We start from the raw sequence: 18,425 nt of genomic DNA on the forward strand, positions 1-18,425 counted from the left end.
CACATTGTTGAACGTGATCATGCATATTTATTAGAAAAATTTATTACAGCACTATGTTATCAATACACATTTATAAAACGAGGCATATTTAGCCAAAATATGTTGGCAGAACATAAAAAATTATAATAATAATATTGATTATTTTTTATTTTACTTGCCAATGTGCAAGTCACCTACCCACGACCCCACTTTGGGTCGCGGCCCGTAGTTTGAGAACTGCTGGAGTAGACTATAGGTTGATGCCAGTAGATGCCACATAAGTGGCTGACATGATCTGAAAGCTGGGAACCTGAAGATTAATTTGAGATGCAGCTCATGCGGGTCGTCACAACACAGGCCCTGTGGCACGATCATCATAAATCCATACCAGCAGGGAAACAACAGAGACCATCCCTCATGCACCTTGTGTTAATTTTACGGTACGCTGAGAGGGATTTCTTCAAAGACACGTCCCTTGACACACGCAGAACTTCACTCAGCAGGCCGTGTTGACTGTAAACCCGGACCGGACGCGGGTGACGTTTGACCGGCCGCAGGCTTAAAGGAACACGCCAACTTTTTGGGAAATTAGCTTATTTGCCATAGCCCTGGAGTTAGACATGCAGATACATACCATTTTCTTCTCTGTGCATGCATTAGGCTTAGTGTTGTGAAGGATCAGATTAAACCGAATATATATATTTATTTATGGATATATATTGAATAGTATTTGTATATCGTTTGATATCCCTTGTATATTCCTTGTACATATACACGGAATATCCCTTTAGTCTACTATAGCCCATAATAGTTCATTCTCTTATTGGACAAGGACCTGGCGCCAGGAGACAAGCCCCTTGGAGCCAAGTTCAATGGTACCGACGAGACATGTCTCTACTAGCCCCGGCTCTGCGCAGGAATACGGCTACCGAAAAGAGAGTGGCACTATTTGTTCACCGTGCATATAAATATGGCGCAAGTAAATGTAGAAGTCCTCTTATCCCTTAGTCCTTTACCCTTCTACCCAACTAAGTAACAGAACGTGAAGCCTCACCCCACGATACCGCGTGCGGTGTAGTATGGCCTGTTTGGCCTTAGAATAGCATTGAGACCTCGTGCGAATTAATAGCTGAATTGTCAGAGTTTGGCACCGTATTTCTATTAAGTAATAATAGTCTATTATGTATGGTGCATCGTGCGGTTAGAGTTCCAAAGTGAGCAGCATCCCCATCGCTTCCTCGTGTTATCTAGAGTCTTATCCAGGTTGGGCAGACCACACGTGGTGCTTTCATCCGAGGAGTTCTAGGCGAGGACCGAGTGGACCTGTACATTGGATTACCTACCCGACGACTGCTGAGCCCTATGCGGCATGGAATATATATTTGCTTTGGTACTTTGATTTGTGGAGCGGATAATCGCCAACACCGGTGAGTGTTGGATTTACCCCGAAAGGAGTCAAGGTGAGACAGCGCTCAGACCAGACTGAGGTCGCCTCGCTTCTTCTTCATTGTGGAGCTACAGCTACAGCCTACAAGAGAGCCAAGGTGTATTCATCTGTGGATCAAGATTCTACTGCACTGTCTTCTGTACTTGAAGTCTCCCTAGACATCGTTGACCAGACGGGATACTGCCGACGGCTCTCCTACCCCCCCTACCGGCTTACAACCGGGAGGACCCCTACAGTATATCCAGCTATAATCATTAAGTGTGCCATCGTTATAATTCCCTAAGAGCCAGGTTGTATACTTGCTTCCTGCGTAACCAGAGATTGGACATTCAGTGTTGATTTGCCTACGAGTACTCATTTGCCTTACAAGTGCATTCAAATCATAAATGTAATAGTAACTATTATATGTACCTTTTGCTATATATTAAATATTTGATTATTACCTTTGTGTGGACCCGATTTCATTGTGGGAAAGTGTTCATCATATTTAGATATCGTGTACTGTATGGCCAGTAGTTAAAGTACATAAAGCGGTAGTGGTTTAATGATACCATACTTATCAATACAGTCAGGGAATTGTACCCCTCAGTTACAATTGGTCCTTCGAGCCGGAGGGTAATTAGTGTAATATTAATATAGTGGTATTAATATTGAAATGGCCTATGATGAACACTCCACGAAACGGTCCTCCTAAAGTAGAACGCCCGCAGCGTAGACGACAGCCACCTCAGTACTTAGAGGATTACGCTGCCAGTATACTACCTAGTCTTCTACAAACGGTAAACGCGGTAAAAGTAGAAAGTAAAATTATGTCCGACCCTATCAACCAGGATACCCCGACCACAGAGGCCCTAGTGGGTTCTAATGTAACTGACCAAGCTCACGGTGGGGACCAGGAGGGAACTGACACGACTTTACCCCCCGCTAAGACCGAAGAAGTAGTCCCTGAAGAGCTCCGGGAGGAAGACAACCCTCCAGAGATGGAACTCTGCACGGAACAAGAGGAGGAGAGCGCCGAGGAGATAGAGCTCCAGGACTCCCCGCAGGGGAACGCATCCCCAACGGGTACTGCCAGGAGCGGATCACCTCAACAAGCGTCTTCCCCCAGCGAGGCGGAGAGGATGCTGGCACAAGCGTTCTTCGCCAACCTAGCAGCCTCTACGGAGCGCGATCAACTCCAAGCACAGACGCTTAGCGAGCGCGAACAACTCCAAGCACAGATGCTTAGCGAGCGCGAACATTCTACCATTGAAAGAGAACGCCTCCAAGCGCAGCAACGGAGCGAAGAAGAGCGCATACGTCTGGAGCTGAGACGCCTTCAGACGGAAGAGAATATGGCAAGAGACCGGGCCGACACCCAGCGTGCCGCTGCCGGTGCCCAAAGAGAAGCAGATCTCACCAAGCGCGAAGCCGAGCGCGACAGACTACAAGGCGAGCGCGACAGACTACAAGCCGAGCGCGACAGACTACAAGCGCAGCTAATGGAGCAGCTGATCACCAGGGCAACACCCCCTCCCTCCACAAGGGGTTCCAGGGCCTCGTCAAGACACGGGTCAAGGGCACCCTCCCCTAACCGATTAAGCGACCCTGAGCCCGACCACCAGAGAGAGCCTACACCCCCCTCCGAACTCCTTCCCCGACCGGTCCAAGTGAGACCCAGCTACAAGGAAGGAACGGCGGACACCGCGGAGAGGCTAAATAGACGACTACAGGATCTAGAAGACCTGGCAGAGGAAGAAGAGGGAGAAGAGGAGAGTCAAGCCCGACAGCAGCACATTACTCCACAGGACCAGGAGGTCCAGTACAGCCCAGGCTATACCCCCGCGGCTCTGCGCTACAGACCCCCGACTCGATTCACGGGTGAGCATGACGCACGACCAGTCCCGAGGAATAGCACCTGGACCAGCGGGCCATGGTACCCTGCCAGTACCAGCCCACCGAGAGGCGTAAGAGGAGACTCGCCCAGGAGGCCTCTCTTCCAACACTCACCGATGTGCCAGCCATCCACGGCGTCATACATTGGCACACCGACGTTTCCAGACTTCACCCATGAGAACCGAGCACAGTACACGGAGCTACGGATGTGCTTAGAAACAATGATGGTGGATGTAGCTGATGAACGCCACAAGTATGCGATCCTATTGAAGCACCTGAAAGTGCCCAGAGCGCACAACATAGCGCTGGCCTATGCCACCTCTACTACCCCATACACCGCGGCTCTAGCAGCACTAGACCAAAGATATGGACGTATATGGGATTACGTAATACAAGAGATAAGGCATATTGACCGCCTACCCCCAGCAACAGACAATCGCTCACTAGACGACCTGTCTATCAAAGTGCAATCCCTGGTAGGGATGCTGGGGGCGCAACGAGAAAAGGGTATGCACGAACTATACGCAAACTCGAACGTCGAGAGGATTTTAGAGAAGCTGCCGCCCGCCCGACAGGAGCGCTTCAGGCGGCAAAGAGACCACCGTGATCCTAACGGTCCCGAGCCATCCCTCCTAGACCTAGCCGACTTCCTGGCGAGAGAAGTCAGCAGCCTACGGCTGGATACGTTCGTGCGGAGCACACCAAGCTCCAGAGAGGGACCTAGGAGAGCAAACGATGGCCGAAGATCGGTGACTGTCATGCACCAATCAGAATCAGTACCGAGCAGCAAGAACCACAGTACCCCCTTGATGAAAGAGAAGTGGAAGATGGTGTGCCCGTACTGCGAGAAGGAACACTGGTTGTCACAATGTGACCTGTTCAAGAAGATGACCGCTGAAGAAGTGAGTCACTGGATAAAGTCCAACAGGCGCTGTTACCGATGTGCGCGCAGTCACATGGCAGCCGAGTGCCGCCTCAAGAAGAGGTGTAGTCGGTGTGACGGAGCCCACCTAGATGTCCTACACGACAGTAACAGAAGAAAGCCTGCACCATCCAGCAGCACAAAGGCAAGCGTTATGTACATTGACCCCGCTAGCAGCAGCGGCGCCCAGGTGCTCTTAAAGGTGGTCCGCGTAACACTGAGTTACCAAGATAAGGTCATGGACACTTACGCCGTCCTTGATGACGGGTCAGAGAAGACCCTTCTCCTCGCGTCCGCTGCGGCCCAGCTGGGGCTGCGGGGGAGCGAGAACCAGATGACGATTCGGACAATAAGAAGAGATCTAAAGACGATAAAGGGCGAGAATGTCTCCTTCACTATCGCAGCCAGCGGGCAGCCCGAGAGACGGTATAGGATTACTAATGCTTTCACCAGCCAAGAAATAGGACTATCGCAGTACACCTACCCCATCGCCAAGCTGATGGATAAATATGTGCACCTGCGTCAACTCCCTATCCCGCTCATAGACGGTGCCACCCCGACCCTGCTGATAGGCTCCGACCATGCAGACCTCATAGTCCCGATAGACCGGGTCCATACAGGACCCAGAGGTTGCCCTGCAGCAGTCGAGACCCGCCTAGGATGGACATTACAAGGCCCCCTCGCCAAGTCTCTTAACCGAACAGCAGCCACTAGCTGCCTCCACTCCAGAGCGACAGAAGGAGACACCACACTCCTGCAGCATGTCGAGAGGCTATGGACACTAGAGACAATGCCCTTTAAGAACGAAAAGAAAGACATTCGTTCTAAGGAAGATATCTACGCTATAGCCCTCCTCGAGCACGGGACAAAGAGAGTCAACGTCAACGGAGTGATGAGATACGCAACTCCACTCCTGAGGCGAGAGGGAATGCCCACCTTTCACGCCACAAAAGAGGCGACTGAGCGGTATCTATTGAACACAGAGCGGCGCCTAGCCAAAGACCCCGCTCAAGAAGCTGTGTACCGCGCTGAGATTAACAAACTAATCACAGCGGGACACATAAAGAAAATTGACATTAAAGAGGCCGATCAGACGACCGAATCATGGTACGTGCCGCACCACAAGGTCCACCACAACGGCAAGGATCGCATTGTGTTTAACTGCAGCTACCAGATCGGATCACAAAATCTGAATAAAGAACTCTTGGCCGGCCCAACACTCGGCCCCTCCCTACTAGGCGTGCTACTACGCTTCCGCCAGGACAAGGTGGCTATCAGCGGCGACATCAAAGGGATGTTCCTGCAGGTGAGACTAGTGGAGAAGGACAAGCCCCTGCTGCGGGTCCTATGGAGAGAGAGGATCGGAGATGAGCACCCAGCCATCTATCAATGGGAAGTCCTCCCTTTCGGAACCACATGCAGCCCATGCTGTGCTACGTTTGCACTACAAAAACATGTCGCAGAGGACCCAGCAGCAGATGAAGAGGTCCAACAAAGTGTGACAAATAGTTTCTACGTGGACAACTGTTTACAAAGCGTCTCGACGCCAGAAGAAGCCGAGGCTCTTCTACTCAAGCTCCGCGCCTCCCTGATCAAAGGCGGCTTTGATCTCAGGCAGTGGGCCAGCAGCGACCCGCAAGTACTGCGCAGCCTCTCCCCCGAGGACAAGGCAGCGAGCAGCGACACCTGGATGGCGACCATCCCAGGAGAAGCCCAAGAAATGACACTAGGACTAGTCTGGCGCTTCAAAACAGACTCGCTCCATTATAGACACAAACCCCTGACCAAGGAGCAGGGAAGGTCGACGGCAATACCGACCACCAGACGGAGTGTATACAGAACACTCGCCAGACAATATGACCCGTTGGGATGTATTCTACCTTACACCACCAGGGCAAAGATGATTGTAAGAGCGCTATGGGACAAGGACCAGGGCTGGGACGATCCCATACCCGAACACCTTGCATCCACATGGAGAGAGTGGGAGACGGAACTCCGCTCACTCCCAGGTGTTAATATACGCCGCAGCTACTTCCCACCCACAGTGAGGCCAGAGACATGCAAGATCGACCTGCACGTATTCAGCGACGCCTCCGAAGTAGCCTACGGTTCGGTGGCCTACTTGCGTGCCCGAGAGGAGGGAGGAGAAATACATACTGCTTTCATCCTGGCTCGCTCAAGAATAGCCCCACGAAAGCAACAATCTATCCCGCGTCTAGAGCTCTGCGCAGCCCTAGCAGGAGCGCAGCTCGCCACGTTAATCCAACGTGAACTCACCATCCCGGTGCAAAGAACAATCTTGTGGTCAGACTCCACGACAGTACTCACATGGATCCGGTCTGATTCGTGCAGATACAAGGTCTTCGTGGGAGTCAGAGTCACCGAGATTCAAGAGTTAACAGAAGTAGCGAGCTGGAGGTATGTGGACACCAAACACAACCCAGCTGACGTCATCACCCGGGGAATGTCCCTGGATGACCTCACCCGTCACAACCTCTACAGTGACGGACCAGAGTTTCTCAAGCTCCCCGAAGAAGAGTGGCCTACACCCACCCCACGGGAGTCGAGTAAAGAGGAGGCCGAAAACAAGAAACCTATGTTCTGTGGATTGAACACCCTCGTCTCCACAGACCCCGACATAGACGATTGCCTCACCCTACAGAGTGCGCAGCTAAAGACATTTCTGTGGCACCACCCAGAGGTTCAGCCCACAACTGACATTTCAGCAGCTGACTACGAAGAAGCAGAATTCTTCTACTACAACGAGCCCAGAGAGACTCGTTCCCCGATGAGCTAGCCTGTCTACAGGGAGCAAAGCCCGTCCCATCAGACAGCAGACTGCTCCACCTAGCCCCCGAGAGCGACGCCCATAATCTCATCAGAGTGGGTGGTCGTCTGCGGAGAGCCCCAGACTTACCGGATGACGTCAAGTACCCGATAGTCTTGAACAGCCGACACAAGGTCACAGAGCTGATTATAAAGAAATACGACGAGGATGTGCACCACGCAGGGGCAGAGAGAGTCTTCGCGGAGATCAGACGTCGTTATTGGATACTGCAAGGGAGAGAAGCAGTGCGGCGCTTCCAGCGAGCCTGTCTAGACTGTCGTAAGTGGCGAGCCCAGCCCAGTATACCCCGGATGGCTGACCTACCTCCCTGTCGCCTCCGACTCGGCGACAAGCCTTTTCACTCCACCGGTATGGACTGTTTCGGCCCGCTGTATATAAAGAGAGGAAGAGGAACCGAGAAGCGGTGGGGTATTGTATTCAAATGCATGACCACCAGAGCGATACATATCGAACTCCTCCCAACCATGAGCACAGACTCATTCCTTATGGCCTTCCGAAGATTCACATCACGGAAGGGAAAACCGTCTACATTATTGTCTGATCACGGGACAAACTTCAAAGGCGGAGAAAGAGAGCTGAGAGAGAGCTTCCAAGCTATGGGCCCAGAACTTAAGACCCACCTCGCTCCATCCCAGATTGACTTCCAGTTTAATCCCCCGAACGCACCTCACTTCGGTGGAACCTGGGAACGAGAAGTACGTTCCATAAAGACAGCCCTGTACGCCGTGCTTGGGGCCCAGACCGTGGCGGAAGAAGTCCTAATGACAGTCCTCACGGAGATCGAGGGAGTATTGAACTCAAAGCCCCTCGGTTACGTCTCAAGTGATGTAGCAGATGTCGACCCAGTCACCCCCAACACACTCTTGATGGGGCGGCTGGACCCCGCGCTACCCCAGACAATGTACAGGCCTGAAGAAGCGAACGGCCGAAGAATGTGGAGGTACAGTCAAGTACTGGCTGACAAGTTTTGGAACAGCTTCCTACTCCACTACCTACCGTCTCTACAGACCCGCCAGAAGTGGGTAAAAGAGAGAGACAATTTGACAGAAGGAACAGTCGTCATGATTATCGACCAGTCACTACCCCGAGCTATGTGGCCGGCTGGCCGCGTAAGTAAAGTGATCACCGGTGCCGATGGAAAGGTCCGAGCAGCTGAAGTGCTCGTCCAAGGGCGGACTTACACCCGACCCGTGGCGAGGCTAATATAACTGCCAAGGCTCCCCGATACTATCGATGACGACCATGACCCTATGACTTTGTGAGTTGACTGACCCTCACAGCGGACATTGAGTAGTGGACAGTGCGGTTAATCTGTCTCTGCTTAGCTAATTAGGTGGGACTAATTAGGGGGCGGCTGTTGTGAAGGATCAGATTAAACCGAATATATATATTTATTTATGGATATATATTGAATAGTATTTGTATATCGTTTGATATCCCTTGTATATTCCTTGTACATATACACGGAATATCCCTTTAGTCTACTATAGCCCATAATAGTTCATTCTCTTATTGGACAAGGACCTGGCGCCAGGAGACAAGCCCCTTGGAGCCAAGTTCAATGGTACCGACGAGACATGTCTCTACTAGCCCCGGCTCTGCGCAGGAATACGGCTATCGAAAAGAGAGTGGCACTATTTGTTCACGTGCATATAAATATGGCGCAAGTAAATGTAGAAGTCCTCTTATCCCTTAGTCCTTTACCCTTCTACCCAACTAAGTAACAGAACGTGAAGCCTCACCCCACGATACCGCGTGCGGTGTAGTATGGCCTGTTTGGCCTTAGAATAGCATTGAGACCTCGTGCGAATTAATAGCTGAATTGTCAGAGTTTGGCACCGTATTTCTATTAAGTAATAATAGTCTATTATGTATGGTGCATCGTGCGGTTAGAGTTCTAAAGTGAGCAGCATCCCCATCGCTTCCTCGTGTTATCTAGAGTCTTATCCAGGTTGGGCAGACCACACGTGGTGCTTTCATCCGAGGAGTTCTAGGCGAGGACCGAGTGGACCTGTACATTGGATTACCTACCCGACGACTGCTGAGCCCTATGCGGCATGGAATATATATTTGCTTTGGTACTTTGATTTGTGGAGCGGATAATCGCCAACACCGGTGAGTGTTGGATTTACCCCGAAAGGAGTCAAGGTGAGACGGCGCTCAGACCAGACTGAGGTCGCCTCGCTTCTTCTTCATTGTGGAGCTACAGCTACAGCCTACAAGAGAGCCAAGGTGTATTCATCTGTGGATCAAGATTCTACTGCACTGTCTTCTGTACTTGAAGTCTCCCTAGACATCGTTGACCAGACGGGATACTGCCGACGGCTCTCCTACCCCCCCTACCGGCTTACAACCGGGAGGACCCCTACAGTATATCCAGCTATAATCATTAAGTGTGCCATCGTTATAATTCCCTAAGAGCCAGGTTGTATACTTGCTTCCTGCGTAACCAGAGATTGGACATTCAGTGTTGATTTGCCTACGAGTACTCATTTGCCTTACAAGTGCATTCAAATCATAAATGTAATAGTAACTATTATATGTACCTTTTGCTATATATTAAATATTTGATTATTACCTTTGTGTGGACCCGATTTCATTGTGGGAAAGTGTTCATCATATTTAGATATCGTGTACTGTATGGCCAGTAGTTAAAGTACATAAAGCGGTAGTGGTTTAATGATACCATACTTATCAATACAGTCAGGGAATTGTACCCCTCAGTTACACTTAGGGAACAGCCGCACCGTTAGTCTAGCTTAGCGTCATTCACTGGAAGTAGGTATGCCAGTGTAGCTTAGTTCCCAACTGTCACGAAATACACTCCAAATACAACTCCAAAACGTTCCTGTAAACATGTTGTAACCTGTGTATTTACCATTTTGAGAAATAAAAAAAATTATAATAATTAGCCATTTTCCTTTTCTAAGCAGATAATATACTCAGATTTTTTTTTGCCGAACCTCTGCTGCCTGGGCGCAGTGATTTCATCACCTCAAAAGCCCCATTTTTCAAAAAGCAACAGGGCTTTTGAGGTGATGAAATCACTGTGCCCAGGCAGCAGTGGTTCGGCAAAAAATAGTTCTGAGTAAATACACAGGTCACAACATGTTTACAGGAACGTTTTGGAGTTGTATTTGGAGTGTATTTTGTGATTGTTGTCTAACTCCAGGGTAGATGGCAAATAAGCAAATTTCCCAAAAAGTTGGCGTGTTCCTTTAAGTAAAAGTAGAGACGTATTTGCTATTGAATTAACTTAAGTATCTAAACTAAAAGTATGCATTCTGCATGACATGTGTGTATTCCAGTGCTTGGGAGCATTCAATCCTCGATCCATTGACCTCTAAAGGTCATGTTAAAGTTGTATGTGGTCCAGTTATGCTGCTCTGATTAAAGGTTATGTTATGTTATTCTATTCTATTCTATTCTATTCTATTCTATTCTATTCTATTCTATTCTATTCTAAAGTGGTATGTGGTCCAGTTATGCTGCTCTGATTAAAGGTTATGTTAAAGTGGTATGTGGTCCAGTTATGCTGCTCTGATTAAAGGTTATGTTAAAGTGGTATGTGGTCCAGCTACAATATTGATTAAGTTGACAGGCTTCATATGTGAAAGTATATAATATTTGTGGTAAAGCTTAGGTGGTGTTTTATATAAGGACTCTGACAGCGTGGCCATTTCAAGTAACGTCTTTATTATCTAACACAACTGCACCTGCGCCACGCCTTACAGCAACAGCTATGGATGCCCATAAGGGACATCCACTACATCTCCCCTTCTCCCAGGAATAAACCTAACATCCTCAAGTATAAACAGACATCTACTACAGACATCCATTACATCTCTCCTTCTCCCAGGAATAAACCTAACATCCTCAATTATATGTTGAAATACTCTAAAGAGAACCATAATGATGTAACATTACATAACATTCCTGCACAGATAATACAGGTAAGTGCCTTCTAGCTGTAAGGTGAAGCACTCCTTTTTTCTTTTCTTTTACTGAACGTAGTCCTTGAGCCATTCTGGCGGCTTTATCTGCCGTCTTGGAACGTCTCTCACTTTAGTCCCTGTACTCTCTCTCTCTCTAGTCAGGGCGCCTGGTGCTATTTCCTCCTCCGTTGTTTGCTCCTCCTGTGGAGTCGGTGTCTCTTGTGGCTCAGGAAGAGCTTGCAGATGAGCCCTGTTCCTCCTCACCACCTCTTCTCCTGCCCGGACCACATGGCGTGGCGTGTCAGCCTTCCTGAGCACCGTAGCTGGCCGTTTTGAGGTGGAGATCCACACCGATTGACCCGGTCTCAGTTCCGGCCTCTGTGTGGCCCGGTGTCTCTCATTAAAGTTCTGTGTCTGTCTCAGTTTCAGTTGGTAGTCCTTTTCCTGAAAAGCCTTCGTTTTGGGCCATTGTGGTTTCAGGTGGGCAGGCGCCTGTGGCAGTGGGGAGCGGAGCTTCCTGCCCATCAGGAGCTCAGCATGTGATGGTCCATGCTGCAATGGTGTGACTCTGTACGCTAACAGTGCCCTGTGTGGGTCTTCATTCTTACTCAACAGCGACTTAGCCGTCTTGACAGCCCTCTCTGCCTCTCCATTGCTCTGGGCAAAGTACGGGCTACTTGTCACATGAGCAAAGTCATAATCTGTGGCAAAGGCGGCAAACTCCGCTGACGCAAACTGTGGACCATTATCACTCCGCAGGACCTCTGGGACCCCGTGTCTGGAATACATGGCCTTTAACGCCTCGATCACTCCTTTAGTTGTGGTAATGGGGGTTTTCTCTATTTCAATGTACCTTGAATAGTAGTCTACTGCTAACAGGTAGGTGGTGCCCTTTAGGTAAAACATATCCACCCCTACCTTTTGCCACGGCCGCTGAGGCAATGTCGATGGCATCATTGGCTCTGGATGCCGTGTCTGACTCTTCACGCATGTTTCACACTGTGTTACTACCTTAGCGATCTGACTACTTAAGCCCATCCACCACACTGACTGCTCTGCTCTCGCTCTGCGCTTAGATATCCCCATGTGTCCCTCATGTAAACGTGCCAGCATTTCTGTTTGCAAAGTCTCTGGTACTACTATCCTCCGTCCTTTCATTAAAAGGCCTCCTGCACAGTATAGCTCACTCTGATAGATCCAGTAGGGCTTTAGCTGCTGTGGCAGTTCCTCCTGTCTTGGCCACCCCTTTTTGCACTGCTGTATAAGCTGTCTGCAGACAGAGTCCTTTTGCTGTTCCTCAGCAATCGGTTGCAGCTTTGCCTTAGACGCTGGTAGGCCCTGCTGTACTGCCTCAACAAACACCTGTGCTTCTCCTTCCAGCTCTCTTTCCTCCTCTGTCAGTGTGCGCACGATTGGGGCCCTTGATAATGCATCTGCCGTTATCAACGCTTTCCCTGGGACATAGACTATGTGGTATGTATATCTCAGTAGTCTAAGCCTAAAGCGCTGGATTCTTGGGGGTAAGTCATCTAGTGCCTTCTTACCTAACAGAGCCAACAGTGGCTTGTGGTCGGTCTCTATGGTAAATTGAAGGCCTATTATATACGAGCTGAGCCTTTTGCATGCCCATGTTACTGCCAGCGCCTCCTTCTCCACCTGGGCATATCTCTGCTCTGTGTCAGAGAGACTGCGTGAGATATAGGCTATTGGGCGCCACTCCTTGTTGTCCTGCATTTGGGTGAGGACAGCTCCCACTCCAAAAGATGATGCATCTGCAGACACTCTTGTCTTAGCATTTGGCCTGTACTGTGCTAGCACCCTATCTGAGGCCAGATCAGACTTCACCTTTTCAAAGGCTGTCTGCTGCACCTCTCCCTACACCCAGGCATTCTCTTTCACCAGTAAATCCCGTAGTGGTTTGGTAGTGTCGGTGAAAAGAGGTACAAACTTTCCCATGTATGTGGCCATGCCCACGAACCGTCTCACGTCTGCGACATTTTGGAGCGGGCATGTCTACGATTGCCCTCACTTTCTCTGGGTCTGCCACTGACTTTGTGGCCCACGAACACCACCTCTGTCTGTGCGAACACACACTTTTCATTTAGGGTCAGACCGGCTTCCTGAAGCCTGGATAGGACCGCAGTGAGCCTCTCATCATGCTGGGCCTTATCTACGCCACATACCAGCACGTCATCTGCGTGGCATATTATGCCCGTCAGCCCGTCCAAGAGCTGCGACATGCGCCTCTGAAAATGTTCTGGACCAGAGCTGATTCCGAACGGCAGGACATTGAAACAGAAGCGGCCACACGGAGTAACAAATGTGGTGAGCTCTCTGCATTCTTCTGATAGGGGGATCTGCCAGAAACCTGAGCGTGCGTCTAGCTTAGTGAAGATCTTTGCCCCATTCAATTGAGCCAATGACTGCTCTACTGATGGTAGTATGTGTCATTCTCTACATACCGCCTCATTGAGTCTAGTCAGATCCACGCAGACCCTGATGTCCCCCGTGGGCTTTATCACGGGTACCATACCCGCACACCACGGCGTTGGCCTTTCTATCCTTGAAATGACTCCCATCTTTTCCATTCTCTCCAACTCCTCCTTAACTTTGTCTGCTAGTGGTATAGGCACTCTGCGTGGAGTAGTGAGTGCATATGGTACTGCATCCTCTTTCAGGCGAATGCAGTAATCCCCCTCTAGCCTCCCCAGGCCTGCGAACACTGTGGGGAATTTACGCCTGAAAATGTCCCCTGGGTCCTCCAGTTCATCAACCCGCTCTACCAGTCGCAAGGCTTCAACTGCTGGCAGGCCTAATAAGGGTCTGACTAAAGAATCTACCACAAATACCGGCTGGGCAACCGTTCCACTTTTGCTCTTGAGCTGGCATGTGACTTGCCCTGCCGAAATCGACCACATTTCTGACATTTCTCTGTGTTTTTGACTGTCTCTGTCTGTCTTGTTCTGGTATATCCTGTTTGTTTGTGCCCATATGCCTCTTTCTTTTTGAATGGACGAGAGATCGCATCCACCTCTCTTCTCTCCTCTGTGTGTGTAGCCCCCCCACGCATCACAGTCTGTTGCTGCTTCACCGTTTCCTGCTGTTTCACTTGACTGATGGCCTTGTTCAATGTCATGTCAGCGTCCAGCTGCAGTTTCTCTGAAAGGGCCAGGTCTTTTATCCCGACAATAATGCGATCCCGGATTAACTCCTTCCGCAACACCCCAAAGTTACAGTGTTCTGCGAGTTTATGCACTGCCGTTATGAAGCTATCCGCGGCTTCCCCTGGCTCTTGTTTACATACGTTAAACTGCGCACGCTCGAATATGACGTTATGTCGCCCTACAAAATGTTCTTCCAAACACGTAACCACAGTTGCATATATGAGCCTTTCCTGTGCACTTAGCTGAGTAGCATTTAGAATGTCCTCCGCTTCATCTCCCATGAAGTATATCAGCGTATTGACTTGGAAAGCCTCTCCTTTCCTATCCAGTCCCGATGCAACGCGATATCTGTCAAATCTCCGCATCCATCTCGGCCAGTTCTTGCCGTCTGTGCAGTCAAACTTCTCCGGTGCGCTGACATGGAAACTGTCCGTCTGCGCACAACCTGCTGCCGGCGCTGGTGGCGGCGCCCTTGCTGGCGCTGGTGCCCCTTCGCCATCCTGTGACATAGTTAGCTAACGTTAGCTGTTGTGCTAACTCTTGTAATAGCCTATAATATCTCTCTCTCCGCTTGACCAGTCTATTCTCTTCGTCTCCTAGGTAACGGGTTCACCCTTCTGACATGGGTTGAACACTCCTGACACCATGTGGTAAAGCTTAGGTGGTGTTTCATATAAGGACTCTGACAGCGTGGCCATTTCAAGTAACGTCTTTATTATCTAACACAACTGCGCCTGCGCCACGCCTTACAGCAACAGCTATGGATGCCCATAAGGGACATCCACTACAATATTCATACATTTTTGCCATGTTTTCTATGCAAAAAACATTTTCTTCAAAGTAACTAGTAATTGATGGGTTCAGATAAATGTAGTAGAGTAAAAAGTACAATATTTCCTTTGAAATGTAGCGGAGTAAAAGTATAACGTAGGTTCCCTAAGATGAAAAATACTCACGTAAAGTACAAAGCTAAAATGTTTATTTAAGTACAGTACTTGAGTAAAAAATATTTAGTTACTTTCCACCACTGCGTACAGATACAAAATATCTGCTCGAGTCGTATTCTTGAAGGGAAAATTACATTATCTTAATGTCGAAATGCCTTTTTGATCTCTTTCAGTCTCCCTTTATCTCCCTCTCTCTTGTCTCATCCCTGAAGTAGACTCAGTCTAAATTATAATATAATAGTATTGTAATGTCTCACTGATGCGTCTGAGACAAGGTAAAGACAAATCAACTGGTTTATTGACTAACACAACGTTGGCGTACAAGCCGCAATACTTCTGAGCAGTACAGTTATTTTAGCTCACATATGTACTGAAAACACACCCACCAGTCTACACACTACCCAGGTAGGTCAGCCCCCCCATAGATACAGTATATAACACTAGATGGCTCAAGGCGGAGTCTCCCGCGTACTTCACTGGTGGCCATCTCGCGAGGGTGGACTACTGCTTTAAAATGAAGGTGATGATCTGCACAAACAAAAAGGCAAATATTTATTATAGAACAAAAAGCGGCACAGTCCCTTTAAGGGAGAACACAAAAACACTAGAGACAAGGAAATCTGGAAAATGCGGCACTGTGCTTTTAAGAGGCGAACAGGCTAAGGGACTAAGGCTAAGGGCCAGGGCTAAGTGTCAGGGCCAGGAACAGGGGCACTGGAGAGGGGGACAGGGACAGAGGCCCGGAGAGGCGGGCTGGAGACAGGGACAGAGAACAGGGTTAAGGCCTTGGACAGGGCGAGGGCCAGAGCTGCTTACAGGGATGAGGACAGGGTTCCGACGGCGGAGGCCTGGCACGAGGACAGGGGCCCGACGGCGGAGGCCTGGCACGGGAACAGGGGCCCGACGGCGGAGGCCTGGCACGGGGACACTCCTCCTCCTCTTCGGATGCTGCAGACGGGCAGCGCAGAACAAAGGGGGTCCCAGGGGACCGGGATGGGAACACGCCATCCTCCCGTGGAATACTAGGGAGCGACGACGAGCCTGGGTCCAAGGGGAACGGGATGGGCACACGCCGTCCTCCCGTGGAATACTAGGGAGCGACGACGAGCCTGGGTCCAAGGGGAACGGGATGGGCACACGCCGTCCTCCCGTGGAATACTAGGGAGCAACGACGAGCCTCACCCCAGGAACGAGGATCACGAAGAGATGCCTTCCTCCCGTGGAATCGGGAGCGATGACGAGGCGCCTTGACGTCTGGAGTGGGAACACTGGAAAACCTCCCATAGAGAATTAGAGAGCGAAGACGGTGTCCCACTCCAGGCAAACGGCGACAGGTGGTGATGGCTGGCACGTCGTCTCACGCCGGAGACGCGGCAGGTGATGGTAACGTACAGGATGGTAACGTACAGAACTCCATGAACACAGACACAGATACAGATACAGAGTCCAGAACACAGAACGACCCGACAAGGACTGGAGGGGAGTCTGCAACCTAAGTACTCTCCAGCAGATTGCAAACTCCCAACATGTGCGTGAGGGTAGAGGAACAGAATGTCCAAGGGTGGGGGCTGGTGAAGAGTAGGAGGCAGGCAAAAGTTCTCACAAGGGTGGGGGCTGGTGAAGAGAGTAGACAGGGAAAAGCTCAGGGAACAGGCGAATCCTCACACAAACGGTTGCAAATTGAGCAAGCTATGGTTATTTCAATAGTACATGCACCATAGACATGCATGTTATGAGTGGGTGTTCTCCACCCTCGCAAGATGGCCACCATGTGGCAACGCTGGTCTCCGTTGGCCAGCAGCGTGGGTAAGCCATCTAGTGTTATATATCTATGAGCCCCCCCCCCCCCCCCCCCCCTCTGCTCCTCCAACCAGCAGGCTCGCATGAAGACCATGTAGCAATTCCATAGTTGGCAGAGAACAAGGTGATAGACAGGCAGACCCAGCGAATCAGAACAGGGTCGCTACAGTATGTTCTTTCCCCCGCTGTTAGGTAGGCCTACAGTATACTGTGCACTTATATAATGGTCCAATGGATTTTTTTTTTTTTTTAAACTTCTTTATTTTTTTTGTTGCTGTTTGTACCTGCCGACCATCTCTCGATGCGGTAACGTCTGCCCACGTTATGGAAGGGGTCAAACCTCTCCCTCTGCCTCTCACCGTCTGCTCAAAACAATGATGTGGAAAGTAGAGCCAGAAGAGGATGGTTTCATAATGCCTGTGAGCCGTGTTGTCCCTGGCCTGATGGTATTCATATAGCGGAGCTCTTTTAACGAGCCACTCTCCAACATTCTCCCAGCGCTGGGGGTGATGGTGCCATATTGTTTGGGTGATCATGTACTTGAAGCGCACGCTCCTCTTACAGTATAGCTGTGCCGCTGCCGCTACAAATTGCACCTGGAGACTATTTTCATTCGTTCTCCTTTTTGGGGGGGAGTCGTAAGAACTGCTGTTCCTTTTTAATATTTTTTTTTCTCCGTCTGTCAGAGGGCTTAATTTCAACTCTTATTCTCGGAGAACAAGACTCCTACTATATAAGTTGAGTCATGTGGGCCTGGTGAGAGAGAGAGAGAGAGAGAGAGAGAGAGAGAGAGAGAGAGAGAGAGAGAGAGAGAGAGAGAGAGAGAGAGAGAGAGAGAGAGAGAGAGAGAGAGAGAGAGAGAGAGAGAGAGAGAATATACTGGAATATAACACTGTAATAATGCTTTCACCATTTCAAGCTGGAATATACAAGGTCTGAGGTCAACTGCCCTTGGAACAAAGAGCAGAAACCCAGACTTTATCACAGAAATGTCAAACACAGACATTATGGTCCTACAAGAGACATGGCACAGAGGAAATAGTCCTACTGGCTGTCCTGCAAACTACAGAGAGCTGTTGGTACCATCCACCAAGCTAACAGGGGTCAAACAGGGGAGAGACTCTGGAGGCATGCTAATATGGTACAAATCAGAACTAACCCACTTGTAAGATTCTGATCAAACTGGCCAGTATCACGTCTTCGTCTGTTTGGCCCTCCATCCAATTCCTCTGCGTTGTGTACTTTTAATGGTCCTGACGTCTCCGATACTGGTAGATAAGATCCTTATCTCCCCCCCGTTAGTGCAATCCATAAACCATAATACTTCTCCACTTCCGTAAGAATTCGACACTTCGACACTGTGAGATACGTTATAAGGAAAAGCGTGGTTTTATTTCTCTAAACAGAAACCTCAGCTCAGATGTTAACAGATTGTATTGTCCTTGAAGAGTATATTTCTAATGATCTTTCGGTGTGTTCAGATTGTCCTTTTGTTATTCAGTCCAATA

The sequence above is a fragment of the Notolepis coatsorum genome, assembly GCF_963971535.1.
Source record: "Notolepis coatsorum genome assembly, chromosome: 1".
NCBI classification, from domain to species: Eukaryota; Metazoa; Chordata; class Actinopteri; order Aulopiformes; family Paralepididae; genus Notolepis; species Notolepis coatsorum.